The sequence below is a fragment of the Maniola hyperantus genome, chromosome 7 (genome assembly GCF_902806685.2).
Source record: "Maniola hyperantus chromosome 7, iAphHyp1.2, whole genome shotgun sequence".
Taxonomy (NCBI): Eukaryota; Metazoa; Arthropoda; class Insecta; order Lepidoptera; family Nymphalidae; genus Maniola; species Maniola hyperantus.
The window spans coordinates 6362581-6378496 of NC_048542.1; the positions used below are offsets into that span (position 1 = coordinate 6362581).

The following is a 15916-nucleotide window of genomic DNA, read 5'->3' on the forward strand; positions in this document are numbered from 1 at the left end:
GTACTACAACCATTTTCTTCTTCTTCCTGCGTCGCTCCCTCAATTTTGAGGATCGTGGCTCCCTTTTGATATAATCTTTGCTACGAACAAACGTAACAAAAAAGCAAACACAGTGTTGGGGACAATACGCAGATAAACTTTCAGCTTTTATAAAATAACGAAGGTCTGACACGCGCTGGCTCTTAGTCCATTTGAGAACATTATGCAAAACTCTCAGGTATGCGGGTTTCCTCACGATTTTTCACTTCACCGTTAAAACAAGTGATAGGTATTTAATTACTTAAAACGCACATGACTCCGAAAAGTTAGTGGTGCGTGCCCGGGATCGAACCCCCGACCTCCGATTAGGAAGCGGACGTCCTAACTACTAGGCTAGGCACAGCTCAGATTATTTACTATTAGGTAGGTACCTATGTAAGCGCATTTCAATCGTTAAAAAACTGACCGAATGGTAGGTACCTACGAGCTAACTATAATATTTTGTTCATGTTCAGAAATAAATATTTTTTATGATTTTTATTTGCAAAAAATACCTACCTCTTATATCAGTTATCCGTTACAATAATACGCATACACATTGCATGGGTACATGACTCAATAAAACTACGAGTAAATCAAGGTGAAAGAAACCGACTGGTTTCTAGACTTCCGGAGTACTTTTCGAAAGGAAACGGATAATCGAGTTATAACAGTATTTGTTATAAACAGCTAACGTTCAAAATTGTACCGTAACATGGCGGACATGATTTCGGGATGATACCACAAAATTGTATTTACTTTAACGATGTACCCATTATCTCTAAAAAGGTCGCAATCTGCGTCTGTGTGCTTTTGCCTGTTTCTATGATTATAATTTATAACCATTTCATAGGGATATAACTATAAATGAAATATGAATAAACTATCCAAGTTCAACGCAGATGAAGTCGCGGTTAAGAGCTACCAAGTTAAGAAATAAAAAAACCGGTTAATTGTGAGTTGGACTCGCACACGAAGGGTTCCGTACACCAAGTAGGAAATATTATGTACCATCGTTTAAATTAAATAACATTTTAATTTTTTTGTGATGTAACCACAAATTCACGGTTTTCGGATTTTCACGTTTACTTGTGCTTTATAAAATACTAGCTAATGCCCGCGACTTCGTCCGCGTGGATTTACGTTTTTGAAAATCCCGCGGGAACTCTTTGATTTTCCAGGATAAAAAGTAGCCTATGTTTTAATCCAGGGTATAATCTATCTCCATTCCAAATTTCAGCCAAATCCGTCCAGTAGTTTTTGCGTGAAGGAGTAACAAACATACACACACACACATACAAACTTTCGCCTTTATAATATTATAGTGTGATTGCTACTACTAAATTTAATTATTCTATAGATCATCGGCAAGTACCTTATCTAGTGTATACTATATACTAGGTACCATAGTAGCTAAAGCGTTTTAATTTGTTCTGAAAACACTGATAGAATCTAAAACCTCTGATCATTTATTCTGAAAATCCAGATATAATCTAAAACCTCTGATCAGTTCAACGTCCTATCATTGTTTCTTTCAATACCAATATGAACATATACCTAGCTATCCGCAAAAGGGTCTTATATCATACGAGTTCTAAAAGATCTATCTCTTAACCCATGTATGCCTAACCATTTCCTCGTGCCTTCCCTTTTAGGAACCTTTGCATCGAGCTAGCTAAGATAAAATTATCTAACATCCAATCCGTGCCAAGGTACCGTTTTTTTCACTCTTGCATCCGATCGCTCGCACCAATTTATTTACTTAACCATTCATTCGGTTCGTTGAACTCGACAACGTTAATCTTCGTCCAAACAGGGGAATGACAGCCTTAGTACATTGTTTTATGTACTGTTATAACCGAATAAACTATCTGTGTTTGGCTAGCGCTTGCAACTTTACATTTACACCCAATTTACTTTGGTTAGTATCGAAATTCAAACTTTAGTTTGAGGTAATAATGACGGTTACCGCTCAGTTTTAGTTCTTTTAGGAAGGCAAATACAGTTGTACATATGTGTCAACGTACGTGTTAATGCGCTGAAAAGTTCTTCACATTCATTTCATTCACAAAGTGTATTTGATCTGACAATCGACTTTTTAAATGAGCAAAGAAGCATAAAGCACGCAGAAGGGACAAGGCATGGACTTGTCCCTTCTGTGACTTTGTGGAACTGTAGAAAAACAGCAAAAAGTTCAGTTTGTACTTTGTTTGTTTTACAGTTTGTTTGTACAGCCCAAGTAGGTACAATCAAAGCGATATTAAATTATGTATCTCTATGGTATATTTTCGCACTGATTCTACTGGAGCTGGAAGCGAATAATATGATGAACCACCGCCATTCACGTGATACATCACCTAGCAAAGTACTACTAGATAAGAAATACCAACATACGTATATTTTCTGTGATGCAATCGCAGTACAAAAGTAGCGTCAATAAATACCCAAATAGGCACGTCTACAATGTCTCAACTCTCAATCTATTAGTTACCTAAACAAAAATCTGTAACGTTTCTGTATATTTTGCTAATAGGTATATTAAAAAACAACCTTTGACCCCATTCAATATTGCAATTTTGCGAAACCCCGAAAGAAAGGATGCATAATTTGTGCTTGATAATATTTATGGGTGATTCTAAGTATTCCATAGTCGCTGGATCCAGTAGGTAAGTAAGTTACAGTGCTGAATGACTTAGTTTCTGCTACTATGGCTTCGTATCGTATTGGATTACTTACTCCAAAGATTTATAAACTAAACCAGTAAGTTGCAACTTGCAAATATTAAGCCATGGGATGGCAAAGGATATGACATATTTAGTTGTCTAGACGATTCCAGACTGGAATAATTGTAATAATGTGAAGCAGCCATTATTGTTTTACATATCGCAATCTTCGAATATAATATGTAATACATATCATAGCCAGTATCAGATGAACTATACAGTATCAAGCGACAACAAGCGATACTTTCCCATCCAAAACAATTTAATTCTTCCAGCATTAGAAATAGAGGTTAATTTATTAGAACTCTACATTACTTTAGCAGATGTGCAATGAGCTTCCACGTGCCATAGATGCAAAGAACACAATAGACGTGTAACAATAATAGAACACAGCAATTTGACACGTCAAGAATAGATGAACCAAGAGATAAACCTTTGTCCGTGACAGATGGTTTACTTTAGCCAAAAAAAGCACTTTTTCTACTTTTTGTAAAACTGATAATTTTAAAGGAACGCGTAGTAACGCTACAGTTATAACTTATATAGCCCATTTTGATTTTAGTGACGTTCATGTAACGTAATTTTGACTGCCTGTCATATTATTATCATGCAACTGGACCTTAGAAGCCGGAATGAACGTTTGAAACGTTACAAAAATCAAAATGAAATATTTTGTAATAATAATAATAGAGAGGATGTAGAGAGGTAACTTAGTCACACATTCATTATGTTCTAAAAATATTACCTCCGAAGGATTTTTGATGTGCCATCAAACAAAACCATGTTTTAGTCTTAATATAGGTGGTGATTAACGAATAACGATCTCACAGCCTCCAATTACTTTATGAACCGTTATATTTTAGAGTTTACTAACAGTTATTTAATTGAATAACATCCTGACAGCGTCACCTTCCGTGGGAATCCATTAGAGATACCACAACCTAATTTCCACTAAAATATTTTGTTAGACATTTGTTTATTTATTTTATTTATTTACATTTATTTACATGGGCGCGTTCGAACCCTCGTAGCTTTACTTATAAGGTGACGTATTAATTATCACCACTACATCATCGTATTGCAAATTCAGCAAGTGCATGCAATCAGAAAGTGTATAAAAATAATACCCAATTAGAATAAATGATTTGAGTTTGAGTTAGATATACCTAGTATATTCAACAGAAAACTCGTTAGATTTCTTAGCATTAAGGACTTTGTCACTATAAAGTCTGCAAAAAGAAAAAATCCACATCGACAACTCTAGTCTACGATCAAAAGGGCTCTTGCCACCATAGACATTCCTGCGCACATTGAGCCGCCAGGGATTAGTCGGGGTGATGGCAAGAGACCTGATGGATTGAAACTGGTTCCCCGGGAACGGGGACGGGCACTAATGTGGGACGCAACGTGCGGTGACACATTGGCCCCGTGTCATATCTTGGAGACAGCATCAAGACCGGGAGCCGTTTTCAGCCATTTGGCTGAAAACGGCAAGCGGTGCAAGTATGGCTCTCTTATTAAGAGTAACATCTTTGTTCCGTTTGGAGACAGAAGCGAAGCCGCGAGCGGTGGCTTGTTATAAATAAAAAGCCTCTGGCTTCTATGGGGTAACTGAGTAAACCTATTGGAGAGAAACCGATAGCCGTCTTATAGTGATGCAATTAATAGGCAGGTGTGCCGAGGCGATAGGGCTCAAGTATTTCCAAAGTTCTGTTAGGCGGGCTTTGTAGTTTGTCGCGGGTATCGACTAGTGCTAAATAACAGCCTATTAAGTCCCGTGCTAGAACAAAGATCATCTCTCCTAGCGAGAGGGTTCCGTATTGACCTCTCACGCGATTTGCTCCGTTAACGGGCTGGCATAATATACCTACTCGTATGCAAAGATCGCAAAGCAAGTCACACACAGAGGAAGTCAATTCGAGGTAATTTAAAATCCCTACATATTTATAGACAATCTATAGGTACATATATATATGACTGAATCAACGCACAGCTCAAACTACTGGACAGATCGGGCTGAAATTTGGCATGCAGATAGCTATTACAACGTAGACATCCGCTATAAGAAAGGATTTTTGAAAATTCAACCCACCTAAAGGGGTCACATAGAGGTTTGAAAGTGTAGTCTACGCGGACGAAGTCGCGGGAATAAGCTTATCTGCATGCCAAATTTCCAACCAGTAGTTTGAGCTGTGCGTGGATAGATCAGTCAGTCAGTCGGCTTTTCCCTTTATAAATAGTACAACAAAAGTTATGTACCTACCTATGTACATTACTGTAGGTTCTATTGCGTGATCGCGTGCAAGTCCTGAGGTGCTTTTGATGTGTATCAGTGATGACTATGCTCGTTTTTAATTGAATCTTTTCTCTATACACCCGTTTGCCTCTTGCTTGTCTTTTAAATTTGTTTAATGCATTAATTAATATTTTGGATAACATAATATTATTTATATATGCATTTAAATATTCTGCGTAAAATATGAAACAGGGCTTAGTATCAAATCAAATACTTACAAATTTTAGACAATATTGTCGATTTGCTTCGACTCTAATTGAGTCGATTTGCTTGCTTGCGAATGTATTTTGGAATCTATCCTTTAGGCTGAGATCTATAGATATTAGTAGGTATAGACAATAGACTTTAGATGGGAAAACTTCGTGATTTTATAATTTTCGGTAGAAACGGACTTGGAACCGAAGATTCACATATCCACTGACACGTTATTGTTATAAGTACTGAACAATTCCACGGTATAGGCACCTACTTATGAGAAATGACGCTGACTTAATAAGAACAAACATTCAATATAATATGTATCTCCGTATCCTGTAAACTAAACGATTGGCCCTAGGGTTCCAAGGGTTGGAGTCCAGAATCCAGATAGCAAAACCGTAAAAGGCAAAAATAAGAAGCATTTTCCACATCTGCGCCGCCTGCGCCGGAATGTCGCACCGCCCCGAGCGACCATCACTCAGATGCCACTTATTTTGCTATATAAAGTGCAAACATACATACGTCTGTGCTAGTCCAGCTATTAATATAAAAACCGGCCAAGTGCGTGGCGGGCCACGCGCAGTGTAGGGTTCCGTAGTCACAATCCTCGAAAATCAGATGTGATTGTGAACCATACTTAGCCATGATAGTTTTCCTTTAAAATTGATTAGATATATATACTACTGCTGTGAATTTTTTCACGTTCCTATATAGTATATACTACCATTTAGCTGATAGAGGGGAGGGGGGAGTGGGACACATGACTCTAATAAAAATTAACACTTTCAAACATCATATTTTACAAACGGATCTAGTAATCAAAAAATGATGTTTCCACACCCACAGTATTTTTTTTTTAGGCGAGAAAAAAAATCATCTCCACTTTACATGTAAAAAAAATATTTATCATAATTTTATTTCACCACTTTGTCGGCGTGATTAATATTTATACCCATGCCAAATTACAGATTTCTAGCACTATTAGTCTCTGAGACTACCCGAGGACGGACGGACGGACGGACAGACAGACGGACGGACATGGCGAAACTATAAGAGTTCCTTGTTTACTACGGAACCCTAAAAAGGGAAGAACGTTTATCGTACGTTGTAAGCTATACTCTACCCACAGATGCATCCGACGTTGGCGGCGATTTCTTCAATACCTTGCCTACTTACTTGAAACTTGATTTTGAATACTGTTTCTTACTCAAGATTTATTTAAACCAAATAACCAACTTTAACTACCTACGTGTGTGAAAAGTTAGTTAAGTGTGTTATAATATCTTATGGAGTAGGTACAATGTAAAGACCATCTTTACAATTACTGCGCAGATGTTTTACATTTACCTACTGGATAGTTGTTTTAGGTTCATTTGCCAAGGGGTGCCAGCCAGGTAATCTCCGCAGTGTGCCTGGGCGCTGCTGGTCCCTTTTGGATGCGTTCGGAACAGCCGTGGTGTACCCCCAGTAACATGGCTATGTGTGCGGGATCGCGTTGTTGCCCGTTGGGTCTCCGAGTGAGAAGGGTTTTGGATATAATCTACCACGCTAGCCAATTGCGGATTGGCAGACTGCACATACCTTTGAGAACATTATGGAGAACTCTCAGGCATGCAGATTTCCTCACAATGTCTTCCTTCACCGTTAAACAAGTGATATTTAATGACTTAAAACGCACATACCTAAACCCGAAAATTTATCGGTGCATGCCCGGGATCGAACCCCCAACCTCCGATTAGGAGGCAGATGTCCTAACCACTAGGCTATCACAGCTTATATTATTTTTTATTATTCCCAACCATCCATTTTAATACGAAAGATAAACAAACCAATGAAAAGTTCAATGTCCACATAAAGTTGAATGATTTGTAAAAAGAATGAACATTTACATAATACCTATCGGACCTAGAGTCCGAAAATAAAAGCATATTTATTTGCATATTTCATGTTCAAAATAAAAGTCCCGCATTGTTTGACTTCGTGAATAAATTACAATACATTTATTGATACAAGGAGTTATTGATCTGAATCGTTAATTAACAATTAATTATTATCTAAATAATATGTACCTACTACCTACATAAAGGCTTGGACAGAAACAACACATAACGTCTACGTTCCAAAGAATTTCGCGTACTTAGTCAATATTACATAACAAGATGAACTACTTAGTAGGACCTACTTACATATTTTTGCCTAGAGACAAAATTAGTTAGTCCCAAAATCCGGTTTGGCCGGTAACATTATATAAACAGATAAGTCCATATACTATGCAATACATCAATAATTTCATGCAATGAAATACTGTCAATCATCTGAATACAATCCCACCTGCTACCGGTTTGGTTTTCGATAAAAAGTTTTTGTAGGTTCTGTACTAAATACTTTTTGCAACTCTTGTTTTACAGTTTCAAAATAAATTAAAAGATACGTGCGTATGCCTACCTGGTTATAAAAGTAAGGAGCCGATCCCTCTGGCAATGGTCTACAGTTCTTAATTCAAAATTACCGCGTTCACTACAAAGTATAAACACAGACGAGAGAATAAGAACTACAACAATACGAACACGCAATGCGATCATTGACGTAATACTTATAGTACGCTACAGGACGAGATGGCAATCGAGGTATACGGCGGGGGACACCCCGCACACCCGCACGTCATCCGCGCTATCCCGCTCCGGGTTAGCGCGGGGGCTGTGTGGGCGTCCCCACCCCGATTGTTATTTCGAAGATGTAAAGGTGTGAATCTTTACACAGTACACACACATGATTAGTTGACCGCGACTGTCTATTAGCCTGAATTATTAATATAATAATTAATCTTTTTGTAATCTGTTGACAAGTTATTTAGCAACGTTATTTTGTCAAAACGACTATAGGTAATATTTTTTGGTGAGAACGTTGCTAAGTTTTTTATTTATTTCTATCGTAAATTAAGTACATAAAGTTACCTCATAAGTGGACGAACAGCAGCCGCGTGCTCTTGATATTTTTTGATCAGAAAATGAACGCAGAACGCTAGATCGTTGTCTGTGGGATGAACGCTTAAGTTTTGCATGCCAGAGATACAGAATACATTTCATGCCAACTACAAGCTATAAACACAAGGCATTGTTTGTGTGTTATTTATTTTTACAGCCTAAGAACAGTTTAGTTATAAAAGTCATACGGGCGATCGATATAATATTATGATAGTCTTATGCCTAGTCTTACAGGGAGTAGGATAATCAGGCATTTTACAAATTGGGTATTCGCCTGTGTCAAAAATAAATTATTTCTCAGTGATTATTAAGTCTTCCAAAATATAATTTAAAATCCACGCCCTTTGTTAGTTTTAAGTGTAATAACTATTTTACATTATCGATTTAACTAAAAAAGTACGTCAAATGATTGTGACGTCACATTTCATTATTTCATAGTAGCTCGCATACTAAGCGAGCGTTTTGACGTTTGATAAAAAGTTACTGATTTGAGTAGTTGTCAAATACCGAATTAGTCTGCATTAGTTATATTCTGTAGGTTCGTTTACGTAACGACCATGACGATAATCCTGTCCTTGACACGTATGTACAGGCAATAATTATTATGCAACTGTTCAAATCGAAAATCGCTATTTCATAACATTTATCGAAAAACTACTATTGTGTCACGTCATTTTTATGAGTAAATTATTTCAGTTTTAAAAATTTCCTAGGGCATTACTTTTGTAAACCGTTTTATAGAAAAAAGTTGTATTTGAAGTTGAAGAATACGTCTTTAAGTAAGAATACGTCTTTATGCTATTAATAGTATGCTATATCCAAAAAAATAGAGTATACCCGGACATTTAACAAAATGTCTGATTTCTATAATACAGTAACTATGATTGCTTTTCATATTATAAGGTCAATAAACTATAAAAGCCTGAGTCAATAAATTACTTATATTATGCGATGCAAAAAAGAACGCTCCTTTTGCTAAACGGTAAGAATATGTTAATAGGATGCGAGAAATAAATGTTACAACTAGGTACATAACTATATGAAAATATAAAATACGTGAGTACTAAGTATACCTAAATAATACCTACATACAACGTATTATTACTTTAGTCCATAGATTAATTATTGGTCTCGCTCTTGTCGTTTTTTTTGGTTACGACCTTGTGCTAATTTTATTAATTTTTTTTAGCTAATGTAGGACAACTAGTGTATCTTATGCTATTTTTTTATTATGTCTGTGATTCTACCACCCGTCCGGAAATAAATTTCTACTGAGAAAAGCCAGCAAGAAACTGAGCAAGTCCTAGAAATTCAAAGCTATATAATATATATAATACTCATTCAGACTGTAAGTATCTAGTATTCTATTAGAACTTTTAGCAGCCACAATAAACATATTGTCGAATCGCGTTACGTTTGACCAAGACTTCAACCAACACACGACCGTTGATACACATTACACGCTGCGCTGTTGCAACTCTCAACTGAGCACTCTACCCTCCAAAAACAGACATCTGTAGATGAAATCTAAAGATTTGTTATGCCGTAACGTTATGGTCGGACATTGCGCTCATCCTGGAAGTTTTAACGCGTTCCGACCTTACGTACTTCCTCCTAAACTAGTTTTATTCTAGGCCAAAATAATTTGATTCATTGCATAATCGTATTTCCATAATGAGGAGTTCATTTTTATGCAAATAGAAAATGTACTGTCGAATTAGCTGTGCACTTACGTATCTACAAATTGCATCCTCAATAATAAAGCACAAAAACCGAAACCCGGTCCTTTTAAAATACCCCCACTGAAGAACGGTTTGCTGTATAAATAATTAGTTTGGCAATCCAAAGGGGTTGCCAGCATCTTGGGTACAACGCCTCGCTGCGGTGGTCTCGATGTGGTTTTTAGATTTTATTTTGGTTTTAATTTAATGTTTTAGTTTTTACTTTTAATTTAGATTTAAGTTTATTTAATGGAATTGTTGAATTGAGAATTGTTGATTGTTAATGTTATTGAATTATTATCCAATCGTTAAATGAACACAAAAATAAGAAGAAGAAGATAATTAAAACCGCGCGGTAATCACAGCCGTGACTGCGCTCGACCGACGCGACGCCGATTGAGAATTGAGATGTTCATAACGATTGCATCACAACACTGTTTTACCACAAATATTATATTTAGTAACTTATTTACATATTGAGTTAAAGAAAAAGAATGTTGTCATTAGGTAGTGTACGAAGGTACGAGTGGTCAAACTACCTATATAGATAAGTTTCCTGCTACGCTTTAGTACATTTTCGTAGGAAAATTCAGAACAAAACAGGAGTTTTTCCGGAGAAAAACATCAGCATGTGAGAGCACTTTTTGCTGTGCTTAAACAAGTGCAGTAAAAAAAGTAACAAGAAGGAAGCGTGGATAAGAATAGAACAGACAGGTCAATATTGCATAGATACAAAACGCCTACTTAGTAAATAGATAATTCTTTACGTAAGCTGGCAACAATAAAATACAGCCTACGCGAACAGTATAAGAAATACCTAGACAACAATGACATTTCCAAATTCCAAACAAAAACTAGATCATGAAACATACACTATTATTTGTACGAAACATGTACTAAAATCTTAATAAAACAATACAATCAAACCAACACGTAGCACCTGGTACCGAATTTCATTCAAACCAGTTTAGTGCTTGAATAATTGTTATGAAACGCATAGCTAACATTTTAGTTACAGAGTCCGGCTGAATTGATTAGCTCTAGCCTCTAGCCTCTAATCCAATGTGCCAATGCTAAGCCAATTGTCTAATATTTTGTATTCGATATATAAAATTTTTGCACCTCTTAACGAATGCCAAATACAAAAATTTTACAAAAAAAATAAAAACCGACTTCGTTACATAAACACTAAAAATTGAAAAATAATTTAATTTATTACCGAATATATTATGTATACAAGAGTTAATATAGTTCCATAATAATACTTTTTGGTGCCGGTGCCAATTAGCTTTAGCTGCGCGAATCGTCTAGACTTCATATTTTTATGGGACTCCACAATGGCACCTCATTGGCACCGACCCCAAAAAATATTATTATGGAACTATATTAACTCTTGTATACATAATATTTTCGGTAATAAATTAAATTATTTTTCAATTTTTAGTGTTTATGTAACGAAGTCGGTTTTTATTTTTTTTGTAAAATTTTTTTATTTCACAATTTTTAGTGGCCCCATGGAATTATGCTATGACTGGTTAAAAATCTACTGTTTACTAAGCTATTACACTGATCGCGAGCAATTTACTCTTATCCGTTGAGGAGTTCCAGTATCTATCTTCGAAGATGTTCATCAGATCTTCACCAAATTGAAATGGGACCAACTTTGAAGTATACCCTTTCAAACAAAAAAAGAATTTTCAAAATCGGTCCAGGCGTTTTTGAGTAATCGGGGAACATACATAAAAAAAAAAAAAAAAAAAAAAAAAGATTCCGACGAATTGAGAACCTCCTCCTTTTTTTGAAGTCGGTTAAAAAGAGACAAAGGGCAGACCAACAAAACGTCGTCGGAAATGGAATATATAGTCCGCGACAGGTTGAGATGGCAATCGGAGTATGAGGCGGGGAGACGCCCCGCTCACCCGCACGTTACGTTATGATAGGGTTACTTCTCCTCATACGATCAAGTTTGCTTGGTCAAGCCTCAAGCAAGCAACAAATCATACTTTATGGTGTGGCGGGCATCGGGCATAAAGGAAAATCTATGGGGGAAATCATGACTTACGAATGGTCGCAGTCCCTTCATCATCATGCATCAGTACCCTTATAATAAATGCGAAAGTGTGTTTGTTTGTTGGTTTATTGGTTTGTTGGTTTGTCCTTCAATCACGTCGTAACGGTGCAACGGATTGACGTGATTTTTAGGGTTCCGTACCTCAAAAGGAAAAACGGAACCCTTATAGGATCACTTTGTTCTGTCTGTCTGTCTGTAAGAAACCTACAGGGTACCTACTTCCCGTTGACCTAGAATCATGAAATTTGGCAGGTAGGTAGATCTTATAGTTGACATTTGGGGAAAAATCTGAAAACCGTGAATTTAGGGTTAGATCACACAAAAAAAAAATGTTGTCATGAACTAATAATTAGTATTTTCAACTTTCGAAGTGAGTGACTATATCAAGTGGGGTATCATATGAAAGGTCTTCACCTGTACATTCTTAAACAGATTTTTATTTATTTTTATGCATCATAGTTTTTGAATTATCGTGCAAAATGTCGAAAAAATATGACTGTAGTACGGAACCCTCAGTGTGCGAGCCTGACTCGCACTTGGCCGGTTTTTTTGCATGGGTATAGATAAAGACCTGGAGAGTGACATAGGCTACTTTTTATCCCGGAAAATCAAAGAGTTCCCACGGGATTTTTTAAAAACCTAATTCCACGCGGACGAAGTCGCGGGCATCAGCTAGTCATTAAATAAATAGAAAACAAATAAGACAAAGACCACAAAGAACATTGACTTATTATAAACTAGAAGAACGATAAAAATAAAATTCGCAACATTTTATTCGCTACAATAAAATTCCACATCTTCTTAGCAGCATTGAGCATTGTTTATTTTCAGTTGTTTTTATCTTTAGATTCTTTGCTGAACGTGTTTGCTTTGAAGTGTCCATCAAACTGTGGTCTGCAGTCACCGATAAACTTTCGTCTTTTCTATTTTCACCCTGTCTTAGTGCGCCAGTTACCTACTCGTATCTTGAGGATCAGATCAAAACAACAATAGCTTGATTGATCGCGTAAATTTTTATCTCTGCTTTGCTTAACGTGACCTGTTGGCCATGTAAGGTCATAAGATTTCTTACAAAGTGCCCTAATTTCTGACGTATACCTACCTACTTAATACGCATTTGCATAAATCTGTGTCACCTGTCATTAGAGTTTGGACCTTGGCATTTTGCACTGTAAGATATGTTGTACGCAACAGGTCGAGATGGCAATCGGGGTACGAGACGGGGGGACGCCCCGCACACCCGCACGTCACCCGCGCTATTCCGCACCGGATTAGCGCGGGTGTGCGAGGCGCGTCCGCAACCCAATAGATATCTCGACCTGTCGCGTACTATAGGCATTTACCTACCAGGGTCCTGTAAGATCTTGAATCCGGCTTAGTTTATAGTTATGACAGCGCATATTATCATTCGATTGTGTTGGACCCTGTGCTGTGGCTTTGTACGAGTCGGTAACTGGACGGGTTTTGGTGACCAACTTTGGACCCGAATTCAACCTACCATTTCTCTCCTTTATGCCTTGGGGCTTGGAGAGCCCGTTCAGTCATCTTCGGTCCCAGTTGGAATCTCTAACTAATAACTTCCCCTAGTAATAATCACTAAAATGTAGTCAAAACTCTTCGTAGAGTAATCACCATCATCAACACATCGACGGCTCACTACTGAGCACTGAATGGGTCTCATAGTCCAACACGCTGGCCAAGATACGCAAAGAGATGATTGAATGAAACTCTGTGAGCAGGTAGGTACTTGAAGAAGCAATACGAAATTGACTTTGTAAACCAGTTCAGCAGATTATATGAGATTAGAATCTGTATTTAACCGGCGATACACTGATTACCATCTAACCTTAGCAGTCCGTCAAGGATTAACGCTGTACCCTACCTAATTCAAAGATATCTTAAAGGTAAGTTCGTCACGTCACGGTCATTACCTCCATAAGGCTCTTTGGAAGACTCATTTCTTTACCCGTTTTTAATTTTACTTTTAGGTCTTTCCACGTCTTTCCCTTAAAAATATTATGTTCATTGCATTTTTTATTGAATCTAAATTGACGGAACTTTTTCTAGTCGATAATTTAGACTATTGCAGTTGTAAGTCGTCACAACTCTGTGAGCTTTATAGAAGTAATTGTAGTAAAGGTTGTAGCGTAGGTACACAAGTATACATAATATACCGGATCTATAGCAACGCCAAAACGACGTTCACATTTTCTTCGTCCGCTTAACATTCCATTGCAATACAAGGTCGGAGAGATTCGGGGACCATAACAAAAACTTACAAAACTAGTGTCTCAACGTTAAAAAACTGACGTTTCACAATTTATTCAGTTCATAAATACACCGTAACATGTTTAGAATGCGAATTGCCTTGCAAAACTTGAACCTACGAGTAAACTATGAAAACATAAAAGCTCCAAAAAAAGCTTACCAATATAAAGTGAACCGCCACGAGGTTATCCGACCATTGTAATCACTGGATAGAACTTTTTCTGTCACGTCAATAATGTTTGATCACTGAAACATCGGCACGGATATTCTGTCACTGAACTGAACGCACGCTCATTCGAATAGACGACTCGCGCATAACTAAAGTAAAACCCCAAGCCTGGCGGCTGGCAGAACCGCGGCACCGAAACTTGCCTGGTCGGTCTGCGCCAGCGCACCCAACGGATGGTCCGGTTTGGGTCGATTCGACTTCGCCTTTTGTCATAAAAATATCATCTTACAAAAATTATGTAATGAAATATTTGGATTAGAGGTTTAGTTAAGGTTGTTTTCGGTTGAATTTGCCTTTATTTAAAAGCGGAAGAGAGACTATCTCGGTCCTAAGAAAATATAATGCAAATTAGATATTATTTAAAATACCTAGAAATAGAAAGACTTTTTTATTCAGATTAACTTTTACAAGTAACTAGCTGATCCCCGCGGCTTCGCCCGCATGTGTATAATATAGCCTATGTCACTCAGGAATAATGTAGCTTTCTATTGGTGAAAGAGTTTTTAAAATCGGTTCAGTAGTTCCAGAGATTACCCCCTACAAACAAACTTAACGACATTACCTCTTTTATAATATTAGTATAGATTATGAATCGTTAAATTCATCTACTTACCACACACTGGTTCGTAATACCTACCTTTTCTGCCGAGAAGAATCAGCAAAAAACTCTGCGATTGCTCTTTTCAAAGATTCGACTTATATACTTGCTTATATCTATATCATACCTAATTCATGTTAATAATTGATACTAATAATACCTACCTATAATAAATGCGAAAGTGTTTACATTTTCACTGATTTTCACAGCCTTTAATTGTATTGATATTGGTACAGAGATAGCTTGCAACCCCGCGGATGAATTTGTAGTTGTGTCGTCTAATAATATAATAAGTATACCTACCATCCAATGATCCAGCCAAGTTTTGTGGGCTCTGTGGATTTTTTTCTTCGACTAGGGCACATTTTCTAAACCCTTAAAAATTTGATAAAATAAGCCTATTTATCTACTAGGGTCTTCCTATAGTCCTACTTAAGTAATATTTTATAATATTACTTATATATAACTTATTTAAGCTTTCGATCATATTATGTGAAAAACATATTCTAACGGTCACACTAAAATACGCATTGTCAGTTACGTCACAATTGCTAGAATCTTTCTATTAGTCCTACGTAAAATAGGTCAACATTTCTTTTGCGCAAATCAGCTATAAGCAAAGAATTTGCAAGTACTACTACGTATAAGAACTACCTACCTGCCAAATTTCATGATTCTAGGTCAACGGGAAGTACCCTGTAGGTTTCTTGACAGACAGACAGACAGACAACAAAGTGATCCTATAAGGGTTCCGTTTTTCCTTTTGAGGTACGGAACCCTAAAAATATAACGCAATAATCTTTACTTCAA

The 15916-nt window shown here is 36.9% G+C and overlaps 1 protein-coding gene across 1 annotated transcript in view; it reads right to left on the minus strand.

Annotated features, from left to right (window-relative positions):
- B4 overlaps positions 1-14606 on the minus strand; it is a 104608-nt gene extending 90002 nt beyond the window's left edge. The window contains exon 1 of the mRNA XM_069499874.1: positions 14440-14606. The gene's annotated coding sequence lies outside the window, so the exon portion shown is untranslated. The remainder of the gene's footprint in view (positions 1-14439) is intronic.
- Between the last annotated feature and the right edge of the window lie 1310 nt (positions 14607-15916).